Genomic DNA, 18524 nt, shown 5'->3' with positions numbered 1-18524 from the left:
ATTAGATTCCACGTATAAATGAAATCACGTGGTACTTGTTCTCTGACTGATTTACTACACTTCTGCTGAGCTCAGACTTACCCCTGCTGGCACAGTGCTAGGCTGCTCAACATACCCATGGGCCACAGCTCCCCTCTCCCCAGGATTTCAGGGAGCACACTTCAGGGATCCCAGGGCACCCAGTCTTGATCTGCCACACAGGCCATCCACCTGCTGGTCAACACTCATCCCAGTTGCCTACAGGACCACTTTCTCACCACAGCCCCAACCCCCAACCACAGCAGCAGATGCTGCAGCCTCCATCCCTACACCCGCCTTCTACATTTATCCTAACTGCCGTGTCTCTGGATTGCAAGACCTTGCCCCTGCGTTTTTGCACCGAAGTCTATAATCAGCTTTGGATTTCCCACAAGACTTAACATCTTATAGTTTAAATGTGGTAGGTACTCCATTCTTTTTGTTTTCTGAAGGTCGAAAGAGTGAGAGGAAACATTTCAAGCATGAAAGAGAGAGAGGAAGGGGGACTGGGCGTGTAAAACAGATAAGAAGGAGGGAAGAGAAATGTTTAAAAAGTGCTGTGTTCTATTACAGGACTCATTTAAGCATGCTTCACTGTTGTTTCATTTCTTGCATTTAAGCGCTTATTGCAGAAAAGGAGGACCAAAAAATGGAAAGATAAGAGATTAGGAGCCCAGTGAATATTCAAATTGGGAAACAGTTTCAAATCTCTCAAGGCAGAAAGCAATTCAGTAAGGAAGCAGCCCTTGCTTTACAGGATTGTGCCTTTGAAAACACCTTTTGTAGGCGCACGCTTATTCAGCAAAGCAAGATGCCTTCTCAGCCCCAATGCTCTCTTCCCCACAGCTCCAGGGAGACCGCTCAGCATGCTGCAGCCTCTGGTGGAGCCATTATCATTGCTTTCCCCACAGCACAGCCTCCCCTGGGCAGATGCTAGCAATCGATAGCAAGCATCTCACACTTTAAGTCCATCAATGAAAAGGCTGTTACAATAACAGCAGCTATTTTATGTGGCTACTGATTTTTTTCAGGCCTCCCAGACCCAAAGGTTGGAAATAATAACTGGTCATTTTTCATCAAGACAGACAATTCAGGGGGACGAGTGGAGCAGAGGTGCTTCCTGTGAGCTGTACCGCCCAGGCGAGTGCTGCCTTGATGCCTTGAGATGAGATACACACCTGCCTCCTGGGAGTTTCCTGTGCATGTGCCCAGGTAGAGCAGCAATAGAAGTTCTTACCAACATGATACTTAAGACAGCACAAAGCGATCCTGCCTTCCTGGGCTCACCCATCACATGGCTCACATGACCCTTCAGAGAAGGCTGTGTGGCTGGTAGAAGCATCATCCCCATTTCCCAGATGGGCCAATGGAGATACACAGGGGAGGGGCTTATAATGTGGCAGAACTAGAGCAAGATCATAGAGCTTCCCTCTCCTAACCCAGTTCCTGTTTATTTTTCTCTCCTCACATTGAATAGCAAGGAGACGAGCCAGTGGTATAGACCCAAACCTTAATGGAGTGAAACCAAATTGTGTTTTGGCAGAATATTTAATGACTTGGGGAAATGTTTATGCTATGAAGTTAAGTGAAACAAGAACTATGCATGCATGTGTGTAGTATTATAATTATAACCTCTATATAAAAGTTTCTAAAAATTTTACGTAGGCACATATACACATGATGGATAAACTGAAAATATCTCTGATGGTGGTATTCTTCCTTATGCTTTCCTGTTTTTTTATACATGTTTTACAATATGCATATATTCCTTAAAGTTAACCTGAATATATAATTTGAATTAATAACTTATATGTTGGTCCTGGCCAGGTAGCTCAGTTGGTTAGAGCATGGTACTGATATACTAAGGTTTCAGGTTTAATTCCCAGTCAGGGCACATACAAGAATCAACCAATGAACATGTAAATAAGTGGAACAAATCAATGTTTCTCTCTTGCACAAACCTTATATTTTTACACACATATACACATAAATAATCTCAAGAGAAAAATCCTTTTTTTAAAAAAAAATATTTTCTTGTTTTTTCTCGATGGAAGCAATAAAATGAGGTTGTAATATTGGGTCGGCAACTAAGTAATTGCGGGTTTCACACATATATGGCTTCAGTTGAATTTTTAGGTTTGCAGACGTAGTACAAATGTAAAACACATTTTGTATTTGATAGTTGGCTATTCAGCTGTTAATCAGTAAAAAAAGTTTTTTGATCTGTTTTGTAGTTTTTGTTTGGCGTTCGTTGAAAAATGGAAAATCAAAAGGAACATTTTCGTCATATTTTGCTTTTTTATTTCCGCAAGGGAAAAACGCATCACAAGCTCATAAAAAGTTATGTGCTGTTTATGGTGACAAAGCCTTAAAAGAACGGAAGTGTCAAAATTGGTTTGCCAAATTTCGTTCTGGTGATTTTTCACTCAAAGATGAAAGACGCTCTGGTCGTCCAGTTGAAGTTGATGACGCCCTAATCAAAGCAATAATCAATTCGGACTGTCACAGTACAACACGTGAGATTGCAGAGAAGCTTCATGTATCACATACATGCATTGAAAATCACTTAAAACAACTTGGCTATGTTCAAAAACTCGATACATGGGTTCCTCACGAACTGAAAGAATCACAGTTAACGCAACGCATTAGCAGCTGCGATTTGCTAAAGAAACGTAATGAAAATGATCCATTTTTAAAACGACTGATAACTGGCGATGAAAAATGGGTTGCTTACAACAATATCAAGCGGAAAAGATCGTGGAGCAGGCCAGGTGAACCAACTCAAACAACATCAAAAGCTGATATTCATCAAAAGAAGGTTTTGTTATCAGTTTGGTGGGATTACAAAGGAATTGTCTACTTTGAACTCTTACCACCCAACCGAACGATCAATTCTGATGTCTACATTGAACAACTAATGAAATTAAACAATGCAGTTGAAGAAAAGTGGCCCGAATTGACAAATCGAAAAGGTGTTGTATTCCATCATGACAATGCAAGGCCACACACATCTTTGGTCACTCGGCAAAAATTAATGGAGCTTGGTTGGGATGTTTTGCCACATCCACCATATAGTCCTGACCTTGCACCATCTGATTACTTTTTGTTTCGATCTTTACAAAACTCCTTGAATGGTAAAAATTTCAATAATGATGATGATGTCAAATCGTATCTGATTCAGTTTTTTGCTAATAAAAACCAGAAGTTTTTTGAACGTGGGATTATGATGCTGCCTGAAAGATGGCAAAAGGTCATTGATCAAAATGGGCAATGCATTAAAGAATAAAGTTATTTAGTTCCATGAAAAAATTGTCTTTGATTTTCTTTAAAAAATCCGCAATTACTTAGCTGCCGACCCAATAGAATCCAAAGGCTATGTGAGACCATATTACTAGTTATCCCTCCTTATCTCTCTAGGCCTCACAATCTTCATCAATTAAAAAAAAAAAAAAAAAGTGTATTTCGCCCAGCCAGTATGGCTCAATGGTTGAGCATCAACCCATGAATCAGGAGGTCAAGGTTATCTTTAATTCCTGGTCATGTCACAAGCAGATTTTGGGCTTGATCTCCAGTGGATCACATGCAGGAGGCAGTGATCAATGATTATCTCTCATCATTGACATTTCCATGTCTCTCTCCCTCTTCCTTCGTCTCTCTCTAAAATCAATTAAAAAAATAGTTTTTTTTTTTTTTAAGGCATATTTCACACTAGCTGGTGTTGCTCACTGGTTAGAATGTCATGTTTCCTTAAAATAACAGTGACCAGGACATAGTAGATGCTCAATACATGTTTGTTTTCTGAATAAAAGACTAAATGACTTTGTGGAAGGAAAGAAAAGAATAAGTAGATGAGTAAACTGATGAAGAAAGAATGAGCATGTCAGTTAAACCATCAATGAAGGGCAGCACGAGTGTTTCTGACACTGTTCTGAATGCTGCAGGTATGGATGTTGAAATGAGGTCAAACAACTGGAATGGAGCAGAAATGACAAAAACAAATAGGTCAAAAGATCAAAGGCAAAATGATGACGCAGCCAGGAAACCCATGACTATTATTAGCCTGCAGTTTCCTAAAAGTAGCATCAGATCTCTTTTAATTGACCCAGTGCATTTTGAAAATGTCCAGCCATTCTGTCCATTTCTTATGGGGTGCATCCTGCCCGTTTCTTCTCGGGTGCTTCCTTTAAAACTCAGGTAAAAGCTTCAGGCCCCAAATACGGACAAGGACAAACCCCTGTTCCAATCTGCCTGAGTCAGACTGTGCATGTGTGTGTGTGTTCCCAGCCAATTCTGATTGTCAGTCATTTTTAGGATCTTCTATAGTAATGGACATTCTTATATTGGAGAGAACACTGTACCAGTCATTTATATCCTATGAAATCTGGCATTTTATGGTTTCAACCACCAATTATAAAAACAATATTATGCCTTTTTTTTTTTAAATCTTGCCATTAGCAAAAGGCTAAGGTTAAAGATAAGTACATTTTCTTATTTAATCTTCACAATGTCCCTGATATGTAGATGAGATTATCTTTATTTAAGAGATGAATAAACTGAAATTTTCTTTTTCTTATTTATATTTTTATTGATATCAGAGAGGGAAGGAGAGGGAGAGAGAGAGAAACATCAATGATGTGAATCACTGATCAGCTGTCTTCTGCATGTCCTCTATGGGGATTGAGCCTGCAACCAGAGCATATACCCTGACTGGTAATCTTATCATGACTTCCTGGTCATAAGTCCACACTCAACCACTGAGCCATGCCAAGCTGGGCTGAAACTTACTTTTCTTTTCTACTAGTTCCTCAAATGCTCTGTGGGTTTCCTCTTCTTTCTCATTCTCTTACCTCTGCTATTAGAAGCTCCTGGTGCACACACATATCTGGTCCTCCTCTCCTCTGTAAACATCAAAGGGCTGCCCTTCCTGGATCTTACCTATTAGGAAGAACCCCGTCATCACATGTACCATGTGGGCACATGAACCCTTTCATTTGCTGGTGTCAGTTTCTCCAGTCCCCCTTCGCCCCTGTCAAAGTCTCATGCTCCCTTTTTCCCATGTTGAAGCCTCATATTGAGAAAACAGAGTCACAAAACCAAAGCTGCCTGGAGAGCTGAGTTACTATCCTCAGAGAGGTGTGGACTTTACATAAATGAGAATTAAACTTTACTGGTGTGGATCCTAAAATCTTTGCACGTTGGCTTGTTAATGCAACCTAACCCGTTCTCAGCTGGTAAATATAGATACTCCTATGAAGAGTCTAAGGTCTGGCTTCTAAGCAACCCCTTAGATAAGAATTTCTGTACCCATCTTTTCCAAAGGGTTTGTGTGTGTTTTTCCAGTTTTCTACACTCAGTGTTCCCTTGGCGAGCTCCTGCAGACCATTAATCATGGCCCTGTAATCATCTCTGGAAGTGCACTTAAAAGTCAGTCCCTGATCAATATTCCTCCCGTGACTTCCCCACTCCTACTTCCTTTCCCTGCATCACTGAGATAAACAAGCTGGCTATCCTCAGGTAACCCACACTCCAGGCTATACCTGCCAGATCCCCATCTATCCCATTCAGACCCACCACGTTAGGAATTGAAGAAAAGACCATAAATTCAAAAGGTGTTTTGCAAATTTAAACACCTTTGGAGCTGGAGAAATGATTCAGCATAGAATTAAGAATATGGGGAGCCCTAGAGGTCGGCAAACTGTGGCTCTTTGGCCCCTTAAGTGTGGCTCTTCCACAAAATACCACTGCCTGGGCAAGTCTATTTTGAAGAAGTGGCGTTCGAAGAAGTTTAAGTTTAAAAAATTTAGCTCTCAAAAAAATTTTCAATCGTTGTACTGTTGATATTTGGCTCGGTTGACTAATGAGTTTGCCGACCACTGCCCTAGCAAGTTTGGCTCAGTGGATAGAGCATCGACATGTGGACTGAAGATTCCGTGTTCCATTCTAGTCAAAATCAGGTACCTCCCGGCCAGGGCCCTGGTTGGGGCTTCTGTGGGAGGTAACCAATCCATGTGTTTCTCTCGCATTGATATTTCTCTCTGTCTTTCCCTCTCTCTTCCACTCTTTCTAAAAATCAATGGAAAAATCTCCTCAGGTAAGGGTTAAAAAAAAAAAACGTAAAAGAATATGGGGGCTTAGATTCCACTTAGTTCAATGATTGTCTGCCCTCTGTAGCAGAGCTGAAGGAAAACATTGTTTCCCGCACAAAGCCTCTAGGGGCCAAGGTGTCACTAGTTCATGACATCTTTAACCTCTGAGCATTTCTGACTCTCTTTTTGTTTGCTTGTTTTGTTTTTTAAATATATTTTATTGATTTTTTACACAGAGGAAGGGAGAGGGATAGAGAGCTAGAAACATCGATAGAGAAAAGCATCTACCAGCTGCTTCCTGCACACCCCCTACCGGGGATGTGTCCGAAACCTAGGTACATGCCCTTGACCAGAATTGAACCTGGGACCCTTCAGTCTGCAGACCAAAGCTCTATCCACTGAGTCAAACCAGTTTCGGCCATTTCTGACTCTTTAGGTAGCTTTTCACTCTCTAGTGCTTCTGTATTCCCTCCAGGACTGTGACTGTACTGTTTAAGAGCCAAAGAAATATGCTCTTCTCCCCCATAACTCTTTAAGGATATGAGAGTTACCAGATCTCTGAGAGTTGGCCGCAGTATGCCCTTTCAGTCTAAACCTTCTCATTTATACATAAGAAAATAACCCCCAGAGGGAGGGAGGTAGAACCAAGATCATACAACTTAAAACTAAAGCTTCTGATTCCAATCTGGTGTTGTTTGTATTTATAATATTTACTTATTCATCTGTGTAGTCAACAACCACTTTTTTATTTAGTTTCTGTTTACTTTATTTTTAATATATATTTTTATTGACAATATTACAGGTGTCCCCCATTCCCTTCCTTTACCCACCTCTGCCCAGCCCCTACCAACTACTTTTAACACACAGAATATATACTACCTTATAGTATAGTGCAGAGTAATGCAGGGATTACAATTTGAATGTGATTTGATTTCTGAGTAAACATTCTAGTAAGGCAATGAGACAGTTAAAACTTTAGTTAGAAAGAAATGGAAAGAGTTTACACTTATAAAATGTCTTCTAAATGCCATGCATTGACAGGTACCTCTTGTATACTATTACATTTAATATTTAACTACTGTAGTCCCCCCTTTATCCACAAAAGATACTTCCCCAGACCTCCAACAGATGCCTGAAACTGCACATGGTACCAAACCTTGTACATACCATGATTTCCCCTATACATACATTCCTATGGTAATGTTTAATTTACAAATTAGGCATAGTAAGAGATTACTAACACTAGCTAATAATGAAGTAGAGCAATGAGAACAATATACTGCAATAAAAGTGACGGGAATGTGTTCTCTCTCTGATAATGGACATGGTGAGTAATTACAGACATGTGGCACACACAGTGTGGATCCGCTGGACAAAGGAGGGAGCGTGATAGCAGGAGATTTTGTCATGCCACTCAGACCAGCACACAATTTAAAACTTATGAATTATTTATTTCTGAACTTTTCAGTTAATATTTTCAGACCAGTATTGCCCATGGGTAACTAAAACTATGGGAAGCAAAACTGTGGATAAGGGGACGGGGGGCAGGACTGCTGTGCCCTCTCAGGTTGGCAATGTCACCCCATCATGCTGATTTAATAACAGAAACCTGCTCTAGTTGTCTGTTGCTGCCTAATAGACCACCAGCCACACTGGTGTGAAGTCATTTCCTTCTGCTCCTGGATTCTGTGTGCCAGGAGTCAGGACGGGGACAGCAGGAATAGCTTGTCTCTGCTGCATGAAGTCTGGGGAAGACTCAGATGGCAACAGGCTGGAGTAGTCCAGAGATTCCTTTGCTCACAGCCTGAGCTTGGATGAGTTGAGGCTGGGCTTCAGTGGAACTGTACATCGGAGACATTTCCTTGTGGCCTCTCCAGGTGGCTTACGCTCCTGTGGTGGCCGAGTTCTATTGTCATAGCATCGGAAGTAGTGCTGTATCCTCTTGGTGTCTATAAAGAAAATGTGAATTAACTTAGAAATTAGACAAATTAGACTCCAGTTTGACAAGGAGAAATGGCAAAGCCACACTGCAGAAGAGGCTGTGGGATGAGAGATATAACTGCAAAAAATACTCCATGTTTAAGTTTTATGGTAGTACATGGTGGAAGCTGGGTGTGGAGCCGGGCCAATCTGGCCCCGGCAGATTTTGCAATGAGACTTCAGATGATGGGTAGATAGATCCTTGTATTTTCAAAGGAGGCTCCATGGAGGAGAAAATGTCACTTGGAATGGGCTTTGAATGAGGGGAGAGATATGCACATGGAAACAATGGACTTTTTAGATGTGGAGTAAAGTATTAATGTCACAGAGACAGCCGCCATGGACTGCCTTCCCCCTCTCTGGGCCCTTTTCTATTCCATACAAGGAGACATGCTTACTTATCCACCCCCAACAGTGAATGGGAGCACTAGGATTTGGTGCTCTTACAACTAAAAGCTGGCATCCTTTCCCAGATGGCAAGATCTCCAGGTGGCTACTGCCCATTACACAGTTTACTGAGCCTGAGACACTACCCAGCTACTGGCAGACAGGAAACAGGTCTGAATGGAAGGAAAGAAAAACAAACAAACAAACAAACAAACAAACAATAACAATAAAAAATGCTCAGCTCAATTTGGGATGCTCCGGGGAAGCTGAAGTTCTCCATAACCAGGCAGAAGTAGATGGCAGTTTCAGCCCATTGCCATGTGACCATGACCTCTTGAGTTATCTGAGAATGCAAATTATCGATATCTCAGAGAGCATTTGGCATGAGGATGTCAGGATAGTTTGTGGGCTGGTGGTTCTCATGCTGAGGAAGTCAGGCAAAAGCCAAACCATAGGCAAGACCTTTACAAAGATTTTATGTGCTCCAAAATGATACCAACTCCCAATGTCTGTTTTCTTCATTTCTATAATCTATCCCATACATTCCAATAGCCACTGATACCTGCATCAGAGCCCATCATGTCACATATAAACGTTATTCCTTGTGTATTGTCTATCATCCTCATGAGCATGTAAGTTCCTTGTGGAGAGACACTTGGTTCTGTATTCTCAGCACCAAGGATGATGCCTGTGAATGGTGCTCACTTAATGTGTGTTAAATAAACCCTGGCCTGAGGAAGAGGAGGGTGGGGCTGACAGGCTTGCTGCTGAAATTTCCCCGTAGTCTTCAGAGGATATATCTGACCCTGTACCTCACCAATGAGTCAAGATTGGTTTTCTTACCACCCACACCCAATTCCAAATTTTATGTAAGAAACCTGACTTCAGCTCAGCCAACATGGTTCATTGCTTAAGTGCTGACCTATGAACCCCAGGTAACAGTTTGATTCCCAGTCAGGGCATATGCCTGGGTTGCTGACTTCATCCCCAGTGTGGAGCGTGCAGGAGTCAGTCCATCAATGACTCTCCCATCATTGATGTTTCTATCTCTTTTTCCCTCTCCCTTTCTTTCTGAAATCAATAAAAAATGTTTGTTTGTTTTTTAAAGAAATCTTTAAGATGAAATCGCAAATCTACTTAGTAACTGTGTGACCTTAGCCCACCATTTAGCCTTTTTGAGCGTTTATACCTTCAAAGGCATTTTCATCAGAAGATCTTCATGAGGGTCCAACCATGAAGGTTTCTTAAAGGTGACAATGAGACAGGTGCTCAGTCATCTGCCAAACCCCATGTTTCTTGCTGCCAAGCTTGGACACGGAAAGGAAGAAGAGAAAGCAGAGAGAAGAAGCAAAGAAAAACAAACAAATAAAACAGAAGGAATAGGAAGTCAAGTAAAAGAAAGAGGCTAGGAAATAGGAAGAGAAATATACAATACACATAAAACGGCAGGGTCGGGAGTGGGAGATGAGATTAGAAGAGAGAAAGGGAAGATGAGTAAGAAGGTGATGAGACGTGAGGAGGATATAAAAATGGGGAGAAAAGAAAAGATGGGAAAAGAGAGGAAGGTGGAGGAGGGAAATGAGGAAGAGGAGAAATGAAGAGATGAAATGTATAAGAAGGTGGGGCTGAATTGTGGTGATAAGCAGCAAGAAAAGAGAGCAAAGAAAGAGAAATAAAAAACTGGAAGAAAAAATATTGGAGAAGATTGAACGAGGGGGAAGATAATCGGGAGAACAAGAGTGGGAAGAAATTGAGGAAGAAGGGTTCCAGGATTCCCACAGTGACATCTCGGCTGCGTGGTCACTCCCTGGACACTGGCCCTGACTGTGGACCCATCACTGAGGGCATTGCCCTCTCTAAGTAGCTGTCCTTGTCTTGGCCATCCCTCTGACTGAGTAACTCTCGCCAAAGAGGCTGAGCCAGGGTCCCCAGGGAGGTTGGGTGCACGGGACCCTGAACTAATCCTTCATCTTATGCTCCCCAGCCCCTCTGATTGGGCATGACACTGAATGCAGCCCTGGCTCTGTGTGTATGGAAGGATTCAGGCTCCAGCAGACACCATTAGTCCTGACTTTATGGGGATTTATTCAGCCTATTACCATAACTCATGCTTTAGTAATGAGGTCTCTCCTCAGTGCTTGGCAACCAGCATTCCTCCTCCTTGTTTCCCACAGTGGCTGCATTGCTGTGTTTCTCCTCCCCTCTCCTACTCCCCGCCCAGCCCACCTCACACACACCCCAGCCCAAATTTCCCAGTTTTCCTGTTGGTATTAACCACCATTCTGGAGTGTCTGTAACTTCTATCTGGCAAAAAAATTGGAGTCATTCAGCTAGACCAAATCTACACCACAAGTAGTGAGAAAACACACCAATCTGAGGAAGTTGGAGCTTATTGTCGAGAGACAAAAGGGAGTCTTGGACCTGCTACCACAAAGCCAGATCTGGAAAAGTGTTTGTGTCCCTTCACACTGTTGATGCAATTTAGAGTGTCAGAGGAGGAAGAGAACTCAGAGACAGATAAACGTCTCAGGGCACAGATGGGGAAACTGAGGCCTAGGGTGGGAAGGAGACATACCCGAGATCTCCCAGGAAGTGGTAGTTAGATCTTAAATGTGTAACTTTTGATTCTTCTCTTCTGCCTACTCTTTCAATTATTAATTCATTTATCTACTCAAGCAAATCCTTGAATCAAGTGTCAAGGGCTAGCTCTACTCAGAAAACTTCAAAGACTGTGTCTATACCTACCATATTTACCAACCTGATGGGCTTTCACACTGCATTTATGATCTTTCAAGGGGGTGAGTGTGTCTCCACTCTTAGACTGCAAGCTTCAGTATGGAGCCCTCAACTTATTCACTTGTGTACCCCTGTCACTGACACAAGGACTGTCACAGAGTAGATGCTGAGTAAATGTTCGATGAATGAATGAATGAATGAATGAATGAATGAAGGACAAATGAACAAGTTTCAATCTTCTGATCACCCACCAGGTATCAGGGAGCACTATAGTTGCAAGAGACGAATCTATTTCCCAACTGCCTCCTGGAACTTGGTCCCAACACTTTTGTGGGCAGACATCACCCTTTCTCTTGTCCTTCTGATCCTTGGTTTTCCCAAACTACCTGTGGCATGTGTGCCATCCTTCCTCTAAATAGACTGATTAGCGCTGATTTAGAAGTTTATGGAGATTTATTTGAACTTGAAGGGGAAGCAGTAAGCTTTCGGTTCCCTGGAAGCTGACATGCCCATTTTCAAGGTTGGAAGATCCCCTTTGCCGATGTTAGTGAGTCACGGAGGGTTTTCCTGGGCAACTTCAACCAAATGCAGCTTTAAAAAGAAACGAAGCTGGGCCATTAAACCCCAGGACAAAGAAGGGAAAGGAAAAAACCAGAGGGCTGGTTAACTCACCTGCCAGCCTGATTTGGGTGTTCTCTGATTTGCCCAAAGCCTTTTTAGTCCATGGCAAGGGGGGTGGGGAGGGGATGACTCCAGGGCTCCCGGGCAGGGGGAGGGTGGAGGAGATTCATCCCACTCCCAAAACAAAGATCCAGAGTGGGCTATGAGTGGGCAAGTTACAAATAGGCAGCCATTTCCACCAGGTAGGCTATAAATCCAACCTTTATTACCTTTTATTATGTTGTTTCAACAGACTCTTAAAGACAGCACAACGGTCGGTTGATAGCTGCACTAAATCTCTTTCATTTTCTCCCCATATTACTTCGCCTCCTGGATTTTTTTTCCTTTTCTCTCTTCGTGAGTCAAATTTTATTGGTCTTCTCTAGAGAATGGCAGTAGAAGGGAAACATCGTTTATGATTGGAAAACAAAACACAACAACCCCCAAACCCCAAAACTGTGAGCAGGGAGCGAATGTGTGTAACTTATATATGTATATACATTTTATTTTATTTGTGGCTATATGTATCAGACAAGCAGAGGAGAAGTATAAATCCAAGTATGGCAGAACACGGGTGGAGGGGTTGGTAGGAATGAATTTAAGAGCAATTTACTGCCAAGGTATCAAAAGGCTAAGATGGAATGAAAATAAACCAAGGATCCCGATTTTTATTTATTTATTTATTTATTTATTTATTTATTTATTTATTTATTTTATTTATTTTTTTAATATATTTTATTGATTTTGTACAGAGAGGAAGGGAGAGAGATAGAGAGCCAGAAACATCGATGAGAGAGAGTCATCGAACAGCTGCCTCTTGCACACCCCCATACTGGGGATATGCCCGCAACCAAGGTACATGCCCTTGACCGGAATCGAACCTGGGTCCCTTCAGTCCCCAAGCCGACGCTCTATCCATTGAGCCAAACCGGTTTCGGCTATTTATTTATTTATTTAAGATATATTTTATTGATATTTTACAGAGAGGAGGAAGGGAGAGAGATAGAGAGCTAGAAGTGTTGATGAGAGAGAAACATCGACCAGCTGCCTCCTGCACACCCCCTACCGGGGATGTGCCCGAAACCTAGGTACATGCCCTTGACCGGAATCAAACCTGGGACCCTTCAGTCCGCAGACCGACGCTCTACCACTGAGCCAAACCGGTTTCAGCAGGATCCCGATTTTTAAAAGCCCTATTTAAAGAACAACAAAAAATTAAAAGGTTGCAAAGTAGTTCAAAGAATACTGTGAGATAGTGAAGTGAGGCAGAGGAGAGTGGGGGGAGGGAAGAAAGGAGTAGGCTGACAAGGGAAGGGAATTTTTAACTCCTATAGTCAAGGATCAGTGGTCTGCAAACTCCTTAGCCAACAGAGCCAACTATCAACAGGACAACTATTGAAATTTCTTTTGAGAGCCAAATTTTTTAAAACTTAAACTTCTTCTAATACCCGTGTTTCCCCAAAAATAAGACCTAGAGCATGGAAAGATAAGACATCCCCTGAAAATAAGACCTAGTGCAACTTTGGGAGAAAAAATTAATATAAGACACTGTCTTATTTAAGGGGAAACAGGGTACTACATCTTCAAAATAGACTCACCCAAGCCGTGGTATTTTGTGGAAGAGCCACACTCAAGGAGCCAAAGAGCTACATGTGGCTCGCGAGCAGCAGTTTGCCTACCACTGGTCAAGGTGAATGATACAACCCATTAATGCCAAATATTTGCTTTTCATTTGTCTTTTTCTTATACTTCCATATTTTGTTCAGGTAGGGCCATCTATCAGATCAGTGCCCAGAACTTGCAGATTCACCAGAAAGAAAACTTTTGTTGTTTCTCATGAGAAAACCCATTCTTAGAGCCTTGTTAGAATTACTGAACAGGGTTTCCTGCTGGGCTGTTTCATTTGCTTGGCATCCCCTACTGAGAGACACTGGTACCATTCACATACTGGGGAACAGAGAAGACAGGCAACTGAATGATAAATACCAAGTGAGATTTGTCATCACCTTCCCGAGAATAGGAACCGATTTTTTTTTTTTAACAAAATGAGTTTTGAGCATCAGACAAACTCACTGCATTTATATATGTCAGAGTTAAATAATAATATCTTAGAAATCATCTAACCCTATCATGGCATCGTTCCAATTGGGTGATAGCAGCCACTGGGAGCACTAAGAAGAGAATGATTCACAGGACACTTTTTAGCTTGAGGGGAAAGTGCTATAATCCATTGTGATGTCTGCCATGGGCAAAGGTTTAGACAGTGTTGGACCCAATGTGCTGTGTTCTTTCTGTTCCTGATCTAATCCAACTATTTTTAACTGATGGAAAACTATCTAGTCTGCGAATGTTTTCCAATTCCCTGCATTTAGAAAAGAGGTTTAGATTTTGTTCATTTTTAAATGCCATTTTAGTACATGCAAGTTTACTGCAATATGAAGAAATGAATATAAATAAGAATGTTTTGTGTAGGTTTGGCAAGCAGTTGGATCTGGCTAAATAGATTTTTTATGAACTCTTGAATAATGTCTGATTTCTTGAATAGTTTAAACTATCTTTTTCTCACTCCCATTCATAACTTTGTTTTCCATTTTCACTGCCTGGAAAGCCTATTAAAAATAATAGGTCTGATACTTGTTAAAATCTTTACTAGTTCTAAAATATGAAGATGTCTAAATTAGACTTAAATAGGAATTTAGTAAACGCAAAAGGAAAAGCATAAGTGATATTCATGATATTCAATTTATCTTGAGTTGTTTTTTTCAGTAGTTCCAGGACCCGTAAATTTTTGTTAGTTTTTGTTGTTGCCCTAACAGTAATATTAATGATATAAATATTTTAAAGAACTCTTCCTTATATAATCTCATTTGATCCTCATATTAGCCCTGCGAGAGGCATCAAATGTAATTTTATTCCCATTTAACAAAGGAGAAATTGAGGTTCAGAGAGAAATGCCAATTAGGTACTTTCTCTCTCTCTCTCTCTCTCTCTCTCTCTCTCTCTCTCTCTCTCTCTCTCCACCCCCTCTCTCTCTTTTTCTCTCTCTCTCTCACCATTTTCTGAGGAAATTAGAGATTGAACAAACTGATGTCACTGATTTGATCCAAAATATGAGCCTCCTATATCTCTCCCATCAATCCCAATATCCCTGGACATTGAACAGTTATAAGTCAGTTTGCAAAATATCAAATGCTATATGAAAGACACAGAATTCATATAGAAGGCTGAATTAGAGAAGAATTCTTAGATTTGAAAGACTGAAGTTGATTCTCAAAATTAGATACAGCAACAACAAAAAAGGAAATGGGGACTTTTAAGGATCCCAGAGAAGATTCAGGAAAGTGGTATAAAATCTTTATTTTGAAATAGACAAATGGGAGAATACCACACATCCCCCTTGGAGTTAAACAGATGAAAGTCTATGACTGGTTAGCATAGGCAGCTAGATATTCATAAGCAATATAGCAAAGGGAATCAGACATTTTTCACCAAGAATCTAGATCTTTACATACTCCAGGGGATCACAGCATTGCCCCACCAAGGATTAATACCCCTCCCTTCCCCCTTCTGCTACCAGATTGGTGGGGGTGGAGATGGGGGTGGGAGGACAGAGGGAGGTAAGCACATGCACAGTAGAAGTCAAAATGGTGCAGGGGGAGGTGCTTGGCTATAGAGACCTGTCAGTCTAGCTTGGGGAAATAATAAATTGGTTGGAAGGCGTGCCCAGTACAAGCCTAGAAAAGCTTGGGAAGTTGATTGGTTATTTTGAAAAAGCTCCTTTTCCTTCCCAAGCCAAGATAATATAGCCCAGGGAATAAAGAAAACTCTCTCTCTCTCTCTCTCTCTCTCTCTCTCTCTCTCTCTCTCTCTCTCTCACTCAGCACTGGCCCCTTCATTTCATTGGTTTGAGAATTCTCTTTCCATATCCATGTAGTCTTAGCAGTCATTGGCCAGGTGGACTCATGCAGGCTCCAGGCAACAATGGTTTGCTGCCAGCAACACAAGCTAAGCTAGCTAGTCGGATGCTGAGAAAGGCTTGGCCAGACTGAGCTCTAAGATAGCACAGAACCTCTGGACATTGGCCTTGATTTCTCATGGTGGGACTGACAGAATGGAACAGTGGAAACCCAGGCACTGCTTTCTGTTTTCACCCAAATAATTCTTACAACTCAACCTTATCCCCCCAAAATACTTTTGTGGGCCCCCCAAAATACTTTTTTTTATCAAAACATGGCAAGGATTGCACTTCCATCAGCAATAGCTGATTCCTTGTGTTTCTTGGTGATTATTTTCTTATGCAGTGTCCATAAGAGGTTCTACTGAAGGTATTGCCCCCGCTCAGAGGCAGCACATGGGTTTTAGTGACAAGTGGACCCATTTCTTCAAAGAATCCACTCTTTGCCATTTGCTAGATGTGTTACCTTAAGCATATGATTTCGTTCCTAGACCTTCCCTTTGTGTCTGCTTTTTGCTTAATTGCCCTGGGAGGAACAATGATGTGTATCGTCCAGTGTTGTGTTAGGATCGTTACTGACCTACAAAGAGCACCTGTCAGATAGTGTGTGTTCAGTGCATCAGTTTTCTTCCTCGTTTCTCATTGTCAGAGGCACCTATCTGGTTGGAAAGGAAAGACAATATTTGATTTTCCCCAAGTAGAACCAAGCCTGTACAGGAGAGTGTCAGTGCTGAAATTGAACTTTGTGTGTAAATGTGACATAGGGTAGAACATTTCATCAATTTCTAACACTGTTCAACTGGAGATTGAGGGTAGACTACAGGAATGCATGGAAGTGACTCTAAGTTAAATCACCCTGGTACATTGCTTTACCAAAAAACAAACAAACATCACTTTATGTCCCCAATAGTTTCTAGCTTGCTCTAGCAGAAGTCATTATTTATAGGTTTTACTAAATGATTATTTAATGACTGTAAGGCAAATGACACATGTAATATGTATGAGAACAGATAATGCTATTATAATAGGTTTTATTTCATTAAATAAAACATAATAATTTTAATTTAATTTTTTAAATTATAATTGAATTTATTGGGCTGACATTGGTTAATAAAATTATATAGGTTTCAGGTATACAATTCTATATATTGTATTGTATGTTCACCACCCCAACCCCTTTCCCTCTGGTAATAACCATGCTATTATCTGTGTCTATGGAACTTAATTATTAATGATTATTCTTAAAACTCAATGGAGTGAGGCAAGAAAAACTGGAATTTTAGGATTTCATGAGGAAAAAATATATACACATGCATCTTTATCTAAATCCATATCTATGTAATTATGGTTGCATTTATTTCTTTAGATATAAATGGCATGTCTATATACTATATCAAATTATTTGCTCAATAAAGATTCTTGTATGATAGATCCTATACTACCATAATTAACCTACCATTTAATACCACACACATAGATGATTCTAAAGTACAGAGAAGTCATTTCTACTATTAAGCTGCCTTATTATTGCCTACCCCACAATCATTTTCATGCTAGATGGTTTACTAAATAAAACATTTTTAATAGTATGTATGAAGGCTTATTTCAGCCTTCAAGTTATGATTTTACAAATTGACTGCCACTATTAATCAGTGTTCTTTGGATACAAATATTCAATCTGATATTAGAATAACATTTTTCTTTAGACAAGTAACATGTTAGTCTGGCATTGCTGGTTAACACTGTGACTAGAGAGGTTTATCAGGTGTCATGTTTCTCTGGGAAAATAGCTACCTAGAGAAAACCAAGTAGATGGGTAAGAGAGGATGATTTAGCCCTGAGATTAGAACCAGATGTTGGGCATCAAGATGTCTTGACCCAGGTCAGGACAGGTGCCCATCAAGCTCCTTTTATCTATTCAATAAATATTATTTTCCAGATTGGTGTGGCTTAGTGGTTGGGCATCAACCACTAAGGAGTTCATGGTTCGATTCCCTGCCAGGGCACATGCCCAGGTTGCGAACTTGATCCCCAGTAGGAGGGGGCATGCAGGAGGCAATCAATCAGTGATTATCTCTCATCAGAAATTATCTTTCTCTCCATCTCTGAAATCAATAAAATGATTTAAAAATAAATAAATATATTTGAGTAAGTCCTATGTAAAAATTATATGTTTATATCACAACATCTGTATGCATCAGTAGTGCATGTGAAAAGCAGAGCCTTTCATCTTAGAGTTGATAGCCTAATGCTTCCTTTCTGAAAGTGTGATTTCTGGACCAATAGCATCATTATCACCTAAGAACTTTTAGAAATGTAAATTGTCAAATCCCGTCCAAGATGTATCAGGAAACACAAGGCCAGTAATCTACATTTTAATAAACTCTTCTGAAAATTTTGGTCTATTAAAAAGTATTTTGTAACTTTGGTCCCTCAATGAGATCCTGGCACAGAAAGTGTGAATGGGAAGCAGAACTTAAAGTGACAGGAAATTTGATAAGGTTTCTAAATTTCTTACTTGTCTCTTGGCCAACATAAGTCACTGGTCCTTCTGTGATGTTGCCTGATGCCTGGAGTCCCAAACCTTTCTTCCCACCAGAATAATTAAAGCACTGTTGATTTATTCTCTTATTCATTGATCCATCCTATAAATGCTTGTGGAGCATGTATATTAGGCACTATTCCAAGCATGTAGATGCAAT

General features: G+C 40.8%; 1 pseudogene across 1 annotated transcript in view; it reads right to left on the bottom strand.

Annotated features, from left to right (window-relative positions):
* LOC311630262 (germ cell-less protein-like 1) overlaps positions 1-9091 on the bottom strand; it is a 30311-nt pseudogene extending 21220 nt beyond the window's left edge. The window contains exons 1-2 of the transcript in view: positions 9034-9091; positions 7906-8053 (exon numbers count right to left, since the gene is read on the bottom strand). The product of the transcript in view is annotated as a germ cell-less protein-like 1 (transcript). The remainder of the gene's footprint in view (positions 1-7905; positions 8054-9033) is intronic.
* Positions 9092-18524: the final 9433 nt, after the last annotated feature.

The sequence above is a fragment of the Pipistrellus hanaki genome (genome assembly GCF_964339955.1).
Source record: "Pipistrellus hanaki genome assembly, chromosome: 11".
NCBI lineage: Eukaryota > Metazoa > Chordata > Mammalia > Chiroptera > Vespertilionidae > Pipistrellus > Pipistrellus hanaki.
Note: the sequence above shows the minus strand (reverse complement) of the source record. Positions and strands in the feature narration are given on the sequence as shown.